This window comes from Erinaceus europaeus, chromosome 18 (genome assembly GCF_950295315.1).
Source record: "Erinaceus europaeus chromosome 18, mEriEur2.1, whole genome shotgun sequence".
Taxonomy (NCBI): Eukaryota; Metazoa; Chordata; class Mammalia; order Eulipotyphla; family Erinaceidae; genus Erinaceus; species Erinaceus europaeus.
In genome coordinates, this window is record NC_080179.1 from 44538335 (window position 1) to 44550367 (window position 12033).

The following is a 12033-nucleotide window of genomic DNA, read 5'->3' on the forward strand; positions in this document are numbered from 1 at the left end:
TCTTCCTGCCCGCCTGCTACTGCAGAGCCTGCACAGGAGGGGCCCTGGCAGCAGCCTGCGGAAAGACGGGCACCGTGCAGAGTGAGTCACATGCAACTCTCGCCGGCTCCCCCAGCACCCCTGCCAGATGGGCATTCATCCACCCGTCAGCACCCTTTCGGCTAGAGACAAGGAAGCCTGGGCTCAGGAAGATGCAAGCAGCTAATGAGGTCTCCGTTTGGCAAGTGGCAGTGCCAGCACTCACCCAAGAATCCTGGGTCCTCTCCATCAGGAGAAAGGGGGAGCTGGGAATCACAGCCTGTAGGGACTCCATCCTGAGCCCCAGGAGGCCCTGGTGTATCTCCAGAGGTGAAAGGGAGAAGGGAGAGTTCCGAGTTGGGAGTAGGGGGTAACTCTGAAGAAAGGGACTTTTCAGATTTGCAATTAAGCAGCCATCCTGCTGCAGCTGCTGCTGCCTATAGCCATAAGACCCAGAAGAGGCCGGGGCCTCATGCAAATGCAGGGACAGCACAGGAATGTGACACATGCCATACACACGAGCCAGGGGAAAGTGAATGGATCAAGAAAGTGGGGTGCTGCAGGACACTGTTATTTCCAGCACTTCTCACAATGCACCTGACCCTGGAAGAGCCCCCATGGTGCAGAAGACATGAGATCATGTGTCAAGACAGCGACTTTTTGATGGGCAAATAGAACATCAAACTAAACAGCAAGACCCATCCCAACACCAAGATTCTGGGTAGAAAGAAGAAAGGAAGGAAGAGATGAAAGTCAAGAGAGACAGAGGGAAGACATACTCCAGAGGCTTGGTGGTAAAAGTGAGATGGTAAATATGGCTGCCCTTTCATATGTCACAGAATCTGATCGGTAAACTTGGTAGTTGTAGGTGATGTCTAATAACCCCCCCCAAATGCCAGCCATTTAAGACAAATGCTTATTCTAGCTCATGATTACACAGAGCTGTGATCCAGCTTGAGTTCAGCAAGGAGGTTCCTCTGGCCAGACTGTAGGCTGGTCTTGACTGGGTTGTTGATGTGTCAGTCATGGGCCAGCTGAGAGATAGACTGTAGAACATGGCCACTCTCACCTGCCTAGAGCTGGATGGTGGTTAGCTAGGCAGTGATGGGACCTGAGCAATGAGTATCCCAGCTTCCAGCAGAAAGAACTGAGCCGGTGAAGAAGGGCAGTGCATTACAGAGTGTGCCTTCCAACTGTGTCAGCCCCTCCAACAACTTGCGTCCAGCTTTTGGTCAACACCAGCTACTCAGAGAGATAAGAGGTGTGATCTCTGAGTTGGGGACATTGCCACCTGGGAGGAACCTAGCAGCATCTACCACAGGAAAGAGAGATCATGAAGAATTAGTTACCGCCCTCCTCCCCTTCTTGGCATCTGAGCTAAAAGCCTAAAAAGTATGTACAAAAGCGACTGAGTGAGTGGCAGCACACCCAGGAGAGTGCTCGCATTCCCATGTTTGCGGAGGTTTCCAGCTGCAGGGGGAAGATTCACAAGTGGTGAAGCTTCTTCCTCCTCCTTCTCTATCTCCCTGTTCCCTCTCTCTGTCTCTATCAACACAATAAAGGGAGGGGGAGAGAAAACAAAATCCACCAGGAATGGTAGGTTTATTGTGCAGGCACCAAACCCCAGTGATAACACTGGTAGCAATAAAAATAAATACTTTTTTCTAAAAGAAAGTAGGCTGGAGAAGTATCTAGGCAGTGTACCTACAGTGTCATGTGAACAAATGAGGTTTAACCCCCAGCACCATGCAAGAGGTGCTCTTGAACTTGGGGGCCTCCCTCCCTGTCTCTCTCTCTCTCTCTCTCTCTCTCTCTCTCTCTCTCTATATATATATATATATATATATATATATATATGAAGAAAAGTGACCTGGGGACCCAGGTGATGGCTCCCAGATTAAGCACACATAGTAGGAAGTGCAGGGACCCTCACAAGAATCTGGCTCAATACCCTCCCTGGCTCCCCACCTGTAGGTGTCTCTCTCTCTCCCTCTCTATCTCCCCTCCTCTCAATTTCTTTCTGTCCTATCCAATAAAATGGGGAAAAAATGGTACCAGAAGCAATGGATTTGTAGTGCTGGCAGGGATTCCCAGCGATAACCTGAAGGCAAAAATTATATTTAAAAAAAAAACATAAAAATAAATAAAAGTGACTTGAAGTGGTGAAATCACACATGTGCTCACCCCAGGAGAGCTTATAGTCTGGGGTGGGCACACTGAAGGGGGCCCCATGGACTGGAAGCACAGTGAATCAGGGAAAGGCAGAGCCAGCAGCCCATGCTGGCTGAGGAAGGGCACAAACAGGCAGGCCAGGCCCATCAGGTGCCACGGAGAGGGCAGCTGCGATAAGTGCCTGTCAGATAGAGCCATTCTAGGTCATCAGTGACCTTGGCGCTGGCTGTGGGGGGCAGGAGGCAGGCCCCAGGGAGTGGAAGCTGGCAAGCTGGGAGAGGCCCTCCCCCTGGCAGATAACAAGTAACAGTGGCGACAGTATAGCCACAGACAGTCAGGTCAGGGTCTCCTGGGAAGGGGGGTTGCACCCTCCTCACACCCCTACACCCCAGGTAAGACAACACCAACCCTGCAAAGGCAGGTGGCACTTGCAAGGACACGCAGGTTTGACCTTTCAGATCAGCAGGGGATGGCCTCACGGATCCTTGTAGGACCCCAGTGAGGCCTGTCTAGCAACTCTGATTTACTGCCTGCCAGTGAAGCAGCAGGGAGAAGGCCAGTTAGAGGGAGGCAGAGAGAGCACTCAGGACACATGGAAATTAAACTACGTCACTCCCAGAGCCAGCTAGCTGAGGTGCACTGCTCAGCGAGCCAAGAGACGCCCCTGTGTCAGTCCCCCACCATCACCACCATCTAGCTGCCTCCCTACCAGGGACCCTCACTCCCCTTACAGGGTCGGCCCTCCTCACCCTCTACTGGCTCTTCTTCCCTTTCACGTGAGCTCAGATGGTCCCTCTCCCACCAAGAGTCCACAGACCTTCTCTCCTGGCCCATTTCACCCATTTCTTCAACAGTCTCAGGCGCCTTCCAGGGATGGGCATGGGAGCTGTTCTTGCTACTCACTGGCACCTGTTTACAGAATTCCCACCACCCAAGGCGGTGCCTGGCAAGGTGCTTTCATTTGCTAAAGGAAGAGAAGGGCCATCAAACAGCTCACTTGGACAGTGCGCTGCTGTACCACCGGCAGGGCCTGGGTTCATGCCTGCCTGCCACAGGAAAGCTGGCCCTACTCACACCTAAGCTCTGGTGTGAAGCAGTACCTTTGTGTTTGTTTGCTTGCTTGCTTGTTTGTTTGCCTCCAGGGTTATCACTGGGGCTCAGTGCTGGCACTATGAACCCACTGCTCCTGGTGGTTACTTTTTCCATTGTATTGCATAGGACAGAGAGAAATTGAGGGAGGAGGGGGAGATAGAGAAGGAGAGAAAAGGGTAGACACCTGCAGACCTACTTCACTGCTCGTGAAGTGGACCCCCTACAGATGGGGAGCGGGGGCTCATACCAGGATCCTTATGTGGGTCCTTGCACTTCATACTATGTGTGCTTAACACAGTGCATCACTGCCTAGCCCACCAAAGTGGCACCTCTGTAACAAGCAAGGCCTGTGAGCTCCACCCAAAGGCTCAATACTAGTGGTATTCACCTTCCCCCTAACCACCTACCACAGCTGGACACGGCCCTGGGCCATACCTGCTGGACTTGGAGTGAGACAGACAAATGCAGCCCACTTACAGGCTCACCAGAGACACCACAACTACAGGGGGAAAGGCAAGGATCAGTGTGTTCCTCAGAGAAAGACAGGCAGGCTGGGCAAGGCAGATGACTACTAGCTCAGGTCTGCAGAGTCCAAGGAGGGCAAGGGCCCAAAGGAAGGAAGTTCTGCAGTATTTCCAGAAGATAGAGACAACAGGGGTAGGGGTTGATGCTCCCTTCAACAGATACTGAGTAAGAGCTTGAGACAGGTAATGTCTTAGGTACTGGGGATCTTGGGGTGAACAAAACAAGGTCCTGCTTAACTTCCAGAAGCATTGCTCAGGCATCTAACCCCATCTGCAACAAGCTGACCCAATAGAAAACGTATCTTGTGAAATGACTATACAAAACCCTTTTATGCCTGAAGCTCTGAAGTCCCAGATTCAATTCACAGCACCACCATAAGCTAGAGCTGAGCAATACTCTAGTCTCCCTTCCTCTCTCTCTCTCTCTCTCTCTCTCTCTCTCTCTCTCTCTCTCTCTCTTTATCATCTTTCAGTATGATAAATAAAATGTTTTTAAAATAGGGGGTCAGGTGGTAGCTCAGCAGAATAAGCGTATATGGCACAAAGCACAAGGACCATTGTAAAGATCCCAGTTCAAGTCTCTAGCTCCCCACCTGCAGGGGGCTTGCTTCACAAGCAGTGAAGCAGGTCTGCAGGTGTCTATCTTTCTCTCCCCCTCTGTATCTTCCCTTCCTCTCTCAATTTCTCTCTGTCATATCCAACAATGACAGCAATAACAACAAGAATAGTAACAACAACAGCAACAACAACAATAAACAACAAGGGCAAAAATAGCCTCCAGGAGCAGTGGATTCATAGTGCAGGCACAAAGCCACAATAATAAACCTGGAGACAAATATATATATATGACCAGGTAGTGGTGAACCTGGTTAATTATACATATTATAGTGCTTAAGGACCTGGGTTCAGCCCCTGACCCCTACCTGCAGGGGGACTCTTCACAAGTGGTGAAGCAGGGCTGCAGGTGTCTACAGGTATCTTTCCCTCTCAATCTTCCTCTCCTCTCTCAATTTATCTCTGCATCCATCCAATAAAAAATAAATTTTTTTTTAAAAAGAAAAGACTTTCAATTATGAATGGATAGATGGAGTGAGTAGGCAAGAATGTAGATGATGGATGGATGGATGGATGGATGGATGGATGGATGGATGGATGGATGGATATGCAGATAATGGATGGTTGGGTGAATGGATGAATGGGCAGATGAAGGAATGGGTGAATGAATGAAACAGGAGGGAAATGTTTGTTTTAGGCACAGAACATAAACAACCACTTGGATCACAGAAAGTTTGCAGCAAACCAGAAACACAGTACTTCCCTAGGTGTTGCCTGAAGTCATCCAGATCTTTTCTAACAAGGCCGTCACACTTTTGATTACAAGCTTCAAGGGATTCTCTCAACTGTAATCTGGGAATAAGACAATTATTCTCCCCATCTTCTATCCCACTATTTAAAATGTATTACTTCCAGGTTCTTGGCTTGAAATAGCAATGCTGTCTCTTGGGCTACCAGGTAAGGGGTGTGAGAATAGTAACCCCCAGCATGGGCCACTTAAGACAGGACACAGAATGCCACACTAGTTCAGTAAACACTGGGGCTTAATTCTCTCTCATGCTTTTTTTTCTTTCCAATTATCAACAGAGTTATTGCTGGGACTTGATGCCTAGACGATGAATCCACTGCTCCCAGTAATGATTTATTTGTTTTTGTTTGTTTGTTTCTCTCTCTCTCTTCTTTTAGAGACAGTGAGAAATTGAAGGTGGGAAGATAGAGAAAAGATACCTGCAGAACTTCTCCACCGTTTACAGGTGGGGACCGGAGATTTAAACCTGGGTCCTCAGACATGGTAATACGTGTCACTTATTGGCCCTGTTCCTTGCCCAGCTGTGTGACCTTAGGCTAGTGACTTCCCCTTTCTGACCCTCACTCTTCCTCTGGAAATGGAAGCAGTTCTAGCCCTAGGTGCAAGGATCACATGAAAGTTAAATGTGAAAGAGCCAAGTCTATACTCACTCAAGCAATAGTCAAGCAGTGATGATCACCATGCTCCTGATGTAAGTATCAATCCTGCAGACAGACCACTTTAAACTGTACCAGTAAATGGACACTCACGGTCACAGCCAAGACAAGACAAAGGATCTCATCCACATCACGAAAGTCCACACACAACAGACTAACCAGAAAGGGTAAGTGACGGGCTTGAAGTCAGGCAGTGAAAGGACTGTGAGTGGGAAGGTGCCCCCCTCCCCTGCTGGGCCAAGTACCTTCCCAGGGTTCCTCCTGAAGCCAGCAAGACACCCTTTCCATCCCCTACCCATCTTTGTCCTGCCTTCCCCTCCCCCTCCTGCAGGCAAACACGCTTTCATTCAGCCCCAAACGTGTGAGAAGCTGGGGCTAATGCATAATTCATGATGCTGATTTGCATTCCCTCCACCAGGCCTCCATCCTCCTCCCCCACCGCCCCCAGCCCAGCCCAGCCGCTCCTCCCAGATCTAGCATCTGTGTTCCCACTGACATTTTTCTAGCAGCAGTGGTTCTGGAAGCCCCATCCCAGAGCTAGAAATGCTTTGCAAATCCCCAAGCAGTTCTTACCCCCTCAGACCTGGTCTGATCCCAGAAGACCAGGGGACAGGCCTTCTGGGACTTCTGGCCTCCCTAGGGAGGGCAGGCAGGAAGGAGCCATGTGTGAACTCATACATATACTGGGTTCTTAGGTCCCTCTCCCCTCCCCTCCATGAGACACACTGGCTTTCCATTAAGGCTCAGCCCCAGGGCCAGACTGCTGCCTCTGCAGCTGCTGTTGGAGCATTCTCCAGGTGAGCTGGGTCTAGCTAAGTCCAGGCTGCACATTCTCCCTGTGGCCAGGCCTCCAGGTCCTGAGCCTCTGCAGGTGAGCTGGCTGAGGCCTGAGCCCACAAGGCCTGACTATGTGGTCTCCTCTATCAGCCTGACCCGCCCAGCTTCCCCCACCCCCAGTAGGTAGGAGAGAGGAACAGACAGCCCAGGACACCCAGGTGGGAAATCCAAACAGACCAGATTTCCCCAAGGATCAGACCTGAGGCCCTAGATTGACAGACCCAGAATAGACAGATGCCAGGATGTCCCAGCATTCTCTGGGATTATAAGGAAGACTGCCAGGGTAAACTTGGGTTTAACCACCCTAAACAGGTGTTCAGTACCAGGGGGCCAAGCAGTGGCATAGCCAGTTGAGGGTATACATTACCAAGCATGCAAAGACGTGAGTTCAAGCCCCTACTCCCCACCTTCAGGGAGGACGTTTCACCAAAAGTGAGGCAAGTCTGCAGGTGTCTCTTTCTCTCCCCCACCTTTTAATTATCTTCATTTATTGGATAGAGACAGCCAGTAGAGAGGGAAGGGGGTGATAGAGGCGAGAGACAGAAAGACACCTACAGCACTTCTTCACCACTCACAAAGCTTTCCCCCTGCAGGTGGGGACCGAAGCCTCAAACCCAGGTCCTTATATACTGTAACATGTGTGCTCAGCCAGGCATGCCACCACCAGGCCCTTCTCTTTCCCTCTCTGTCTTCCTTCTCCTCTCTCAATTTTCCTCTGTCTATAGAAGGAAATAAGGAAAGAAAGAGAGAGAGAAAGGAAGGAAGAAAGAGAGACAGGAAGGAGGGAGGAAAGGGAGGAAGGAAGGGAGAGAGAGAGAGAGGAAGAAAGAAAAGAAAAAGGAAAAAATGACAGCAGGAAGAGGTGCATTTTTAGAGCTGGCACCAAGCCCCAGCAATAACCCTAGTGGCAAAAACAAAACAACAAAAAACAAAACAAAACAAAACCAAAAAAGCATCCAATATGGCTGCTTATGGGGGCAACTGAACTGCCCAATGGGGAAAAGCCTCTGCAGGTAAAAGCCCTGTCAGCTGACCCCTCCATTCCTGCCACCACAGACAGACAGAAAGACAGTGCTTAGTCAGACACTGCCACCGCACGCTGGGTGCCCATTGCACACCAGCTGTCCTGCAGGCCATTGGTCCTCAAGGCTAGGCCTGACTTCATATGTGAGCATGGTCAGTTCAGAGAGAGAAAGGAGTTTGTTGTTTGTTTGTTTGTTTGTTTGTTTGTTTTTCCTCCAGGTTTACTGCTGGGGCTCGGTGCCAGCACTACAAATTCACTGCTTCTGGTGGCCTTCTTTTTTTTTTTTTTTTTCATTTTACTGAACAGAAGAGAGAGAAATTGAGAGAGGAGGGGGAAATAGAAAGATAGACACACATGCAGAGCTGTTTCACGTATCCTCCCTGCAGGTAGGGAGCCAGGGGTTCAATTCTGGATCCTTGCATAGGTCCTTGCACTTAGTACTATGTGCACTTAATTGGGCGCCCCACTGCCTGACCCTCAAGGAAAGAGTTCTTCTGAAGTCACACATCCAGCTAGACGATGGAAGGCCCAGTTCAGAGGACAGTCCCCCACCTTATGGTGAGAGAGAAGGCAGAGCCACACTCCTAGTCAGGCAGAAGCCCTCCTGCCAATCCTGTCCCAACGCTGAGCTCCCGTGCAGGTCAAGCTCCCGTGCAGAACCAGAGGCTTGGCAGAAAGCCATGAGGAGAGAGATAATTCACTGTAAACCTCAGCCAGCCGGTCCTTATCAGCATGTGGACGTGTTGAGGTCAGGGGGTGGCTCCTTGCCCCTTTGTCTCAGTCCTGGCCGCCTGGACCCCTCTGTTATGTCTTCCAGAGCCAAGTAGACTCAACCTTCTCATCATTTTCTTTCAAGGGCTGGGGAGGGACCCCCGCTCAGCTCATGCCCTTGCAAGCCCCCTCAGTTTCTGCCTTTGGGGTGCCTGGCCTCTCCTGGGGCACAAAAAATGAGAGAGGCCTCAAGGCTTACGTGAGAGAATCTGGGAACCCAGTGCCCCTTCTGGAGCTGGCCTGGAGAGTCACAGGGAATGCTCTCCTGAACACAGGCCAGCACAGCACACAGTCCAGCACCATACTAGGCCTACCTGCTTCTGAGACTTAGATGCTGGGCTCATTTCTCAGCAGAGAGACTGAGATACGGACGTTAAGTTTCATGCCTGGGGTGCTTTGCAAATGTCATGTGTTGGCAGGGATATGGAGAACAGGGAGCTCTGGGGGACAATGAGTCCCTGTGCCAGCTTGGTGATTTCACCTCCCAACAGCCCCAGGACTTACTGGAAGGCTTCTCCTCCCTTCCTTCCTTCCTTCCTTCCTTCCTTCCTTCCTTCCTTCCTTCCTTTCTTCCTTCCTTCCTCCCTTTCTTCCATTCTTTCATGCTTTTCTTTTTGTTGTTGTTGTTTATTATCTTCACCCTACCTATAGGGGAAAGTTTTGCAAGTGAAAGTTTTGAAGCAGTGTTGCAGGTATCTCCTTCCCTCTCTATCTCCTGCCTGCCTCTCAATTTCTGACTGTCTCTACCCAATAAATAAATAAAGATAATTAATTTTTTTTTTGAAAAATGGAAATCAATGACTGCAAGGCCTAGTGAATGAGGACCTTAACTAGATCCCTGCAGGCCTAGAAGCTAGAGGGCACGGCTAAGTCAGAATCATTCTCAAATCATTGGGTTCTGATGATTACACTGTTGAGTAGATCTCTAAGCTTCTCTCTTGAGATGACAATTGCCCCATCCCTGGTTATTGGCTGGGCTGATGCCATCTGGGTGGAGGTTGCACCTGGGGCAGAACTTTGGGCTCAGCCATCTCTCCCTCATCTTCCCTGCTACGGTACAGCCAGGCCCCCAGGAAACCAGTTAAATATAGGGAGGCCTCTGATGAAGTTCCTGCTGGTGGAGCTACCCACCAGCAGGGAGAGAATGTTTGCCTCCTTATACAAAGGAGGTAGCTGAGACTCAGAGATGATGAGTGGCTTGCCCAAGGTCACAGAGCAAAAAAAGGGGGGAAGGGGTCCCCCAATCACAATGCCCATTGAATTTGCCCTATTCTCAGGATATTAGCTCAAATCTGCCTCCTGGGTGGGGAGAGGGGGGCCACACCCAAGCTGAGGTCCTTTGCATGAGGCCCCTTTCTCCTCTAGGCACTGAGCAATGTGCAGTGAAATCACTCTACTTGATGGTCGGCCTGTCTCTTCCGGAAAAGTGCCAGCTCCATGAAGACAGGGCCATGTTTCTGCTCTGTGCTGAGTCCCCAGAGGCTGGCACAATACCTGGCACAGAATGGGCTCCCCTCCCAAAGTCTCTCTTGCCTGAATCACTCGCTGACTGTCCCCCAGGCATCAGGCAGTATCAGAGGTAGAGACCTGGAGTCTCTAGGACCCTCTTGTTTGCCTTTTCAGAGGGGTGGCCAGGAGCCTGGAAAGTTGTCTGCCATTCTCAGGAACTTTCTGGGCCTCCCAAACACTGGGCACTTGGGGGACATGGCCCCAGAATCCACAGCCCACAGCAGACTCTGTGTCATTCCCCAGCGTTCGCTTCCACCACCCCCAGGAACCCCGGGAGCCAGAAGGTGCTGAGCAGTGTGCTGGCACCTTCTCTCCACCCTGGCGTGGCACTCTTTTTACCTCCATTGAGCTCCACAGGACTGAACGCTGACAGCTTTGCTTTCCACACCTGGGACACAGGCCAGTGACCTGTGAGCTGATCTGTCTTGCAAGGGTGCGAGGGTCCTGGAAGGAAGCACAGACACTTGTCCTGTTACCCTGGACCTGTGACAGTCCCAGGCAGAAATGTGCCAGCACTGACAAGCACTTTGGCAATGTGTCTCAGCTCTCAGACTAAAAAGGAAAGGTCTGGGAGATGGCATAGTGGAGAAAGCACTAGACTCTCAAGCATGAGGTCCCAAGTTCAATTCCCAGCAGCACATATACCAGAGTGATGTCTGGTTCTTTCTCTTGCTCCTGCTATCATTCTCATTAATGAATAAACAAAATATTTTTAAAATAAATAAAGAGAAAGGAGTTGGGTGGCAGCACAGCGGGTTAAGCGCATATGATGCGAAGCGCAAGGACAAGCATAAGGATCCCAGTTCGAGCCCCCAGCTCCCCACCTGCAGGGGAGTTGCTTCACAAGTAGTGAAGCAGGTCTGCAGCTGTCTATCTTTCTCTCTCCCTCTCTATCTTTCCCTCCTCTCATGATTTCTCTCTGTCCTATCTAACAACGATGACATCAATAACAATAACAATAATAACTACAACAACAATAAAAAGGGCAACAAAGGGGAAAATAAATAAGTATAAAAAATTTAAAAATAAATAAATAAAGGAATAGGCTAATGGTGTTGCCCCTAATTTTGTCCAGCAAATGAGAAAGTGGAATTCACCCTGACTCCCAGGCTCCTCCCGCCTCCCTTGTGTCTCTAGCAGGGGGGTCTGCATGTAACTAGGGGCTGAGGGTGCAGAGTCTTGGAGAGGAAGGCTCAGCAAACAAGGGAGGTGGCTGGACTGCCTGCCCCTCCACTTGACTCACTGCCTCACCTGCCCTTCTCCTCCCAGCACTTCCCTCCAACAAATAGTTTCAAGTTCAAAACAAACATTACCGTTAAATCCAGCTGCCAGCTGTGGGAACAAGCAGGAGGGTGGGAGAAACCATCTTCACTGGTCAGAGGACTGTGGAAGGCACCCAGCACCCAGGCAGGAGGGTCCTGCACCCAGCTCATGATCGGTACACCCTGGAACTCTCAGGGTCCTCAGACCATTTTGCAGGTGCTACAGGCCATGTTACTTCCAAATGTCATGCCTGCTGGCAGGTTCTAGCAGACAGGCCAGGGGGGGACCAGGGGAAAAGGTGATTGTGGGAGCTCTGGCTTCTGGTGGCTTCAGTGTGCCCCTGACTCTGCCCTGGCTGGTCAGCACCCCTGGACAAGTGGCTTAACTACTCTGAGTCTGCTTTCTAACCATTTCATCTTCCTGAATGTCCTTCTGCACACCTGGCACCAGGCTGGGCGCTGAGTGCAGAGAACATCACTTAACTGTCCCAGGCAACTATGCAAGAAAATTCTGGAAAGACAGCAAGACTGACATAACACCACTGGCAGGCCAGAGCCCACAAGTAGAGAGCCATTGCTGCCACTCTTGGTGCCCAGCCGTGAAAGCACGAGATTTGCCTGTGGCACCAACCAGCAAACAGTTTCTTTTCTTTCACCATTTGATTTTGGAAGCCAGAGAGCTGGGCACACATCAGCATGAAGTGAGTGCCCAGTAGAAAGTTCTGGAATGAACAAAGGCACCATTCCTTACCCTGACTGTATGTGACAAGATGAACACACATACAGCACATCTTGCTAGAGCTCT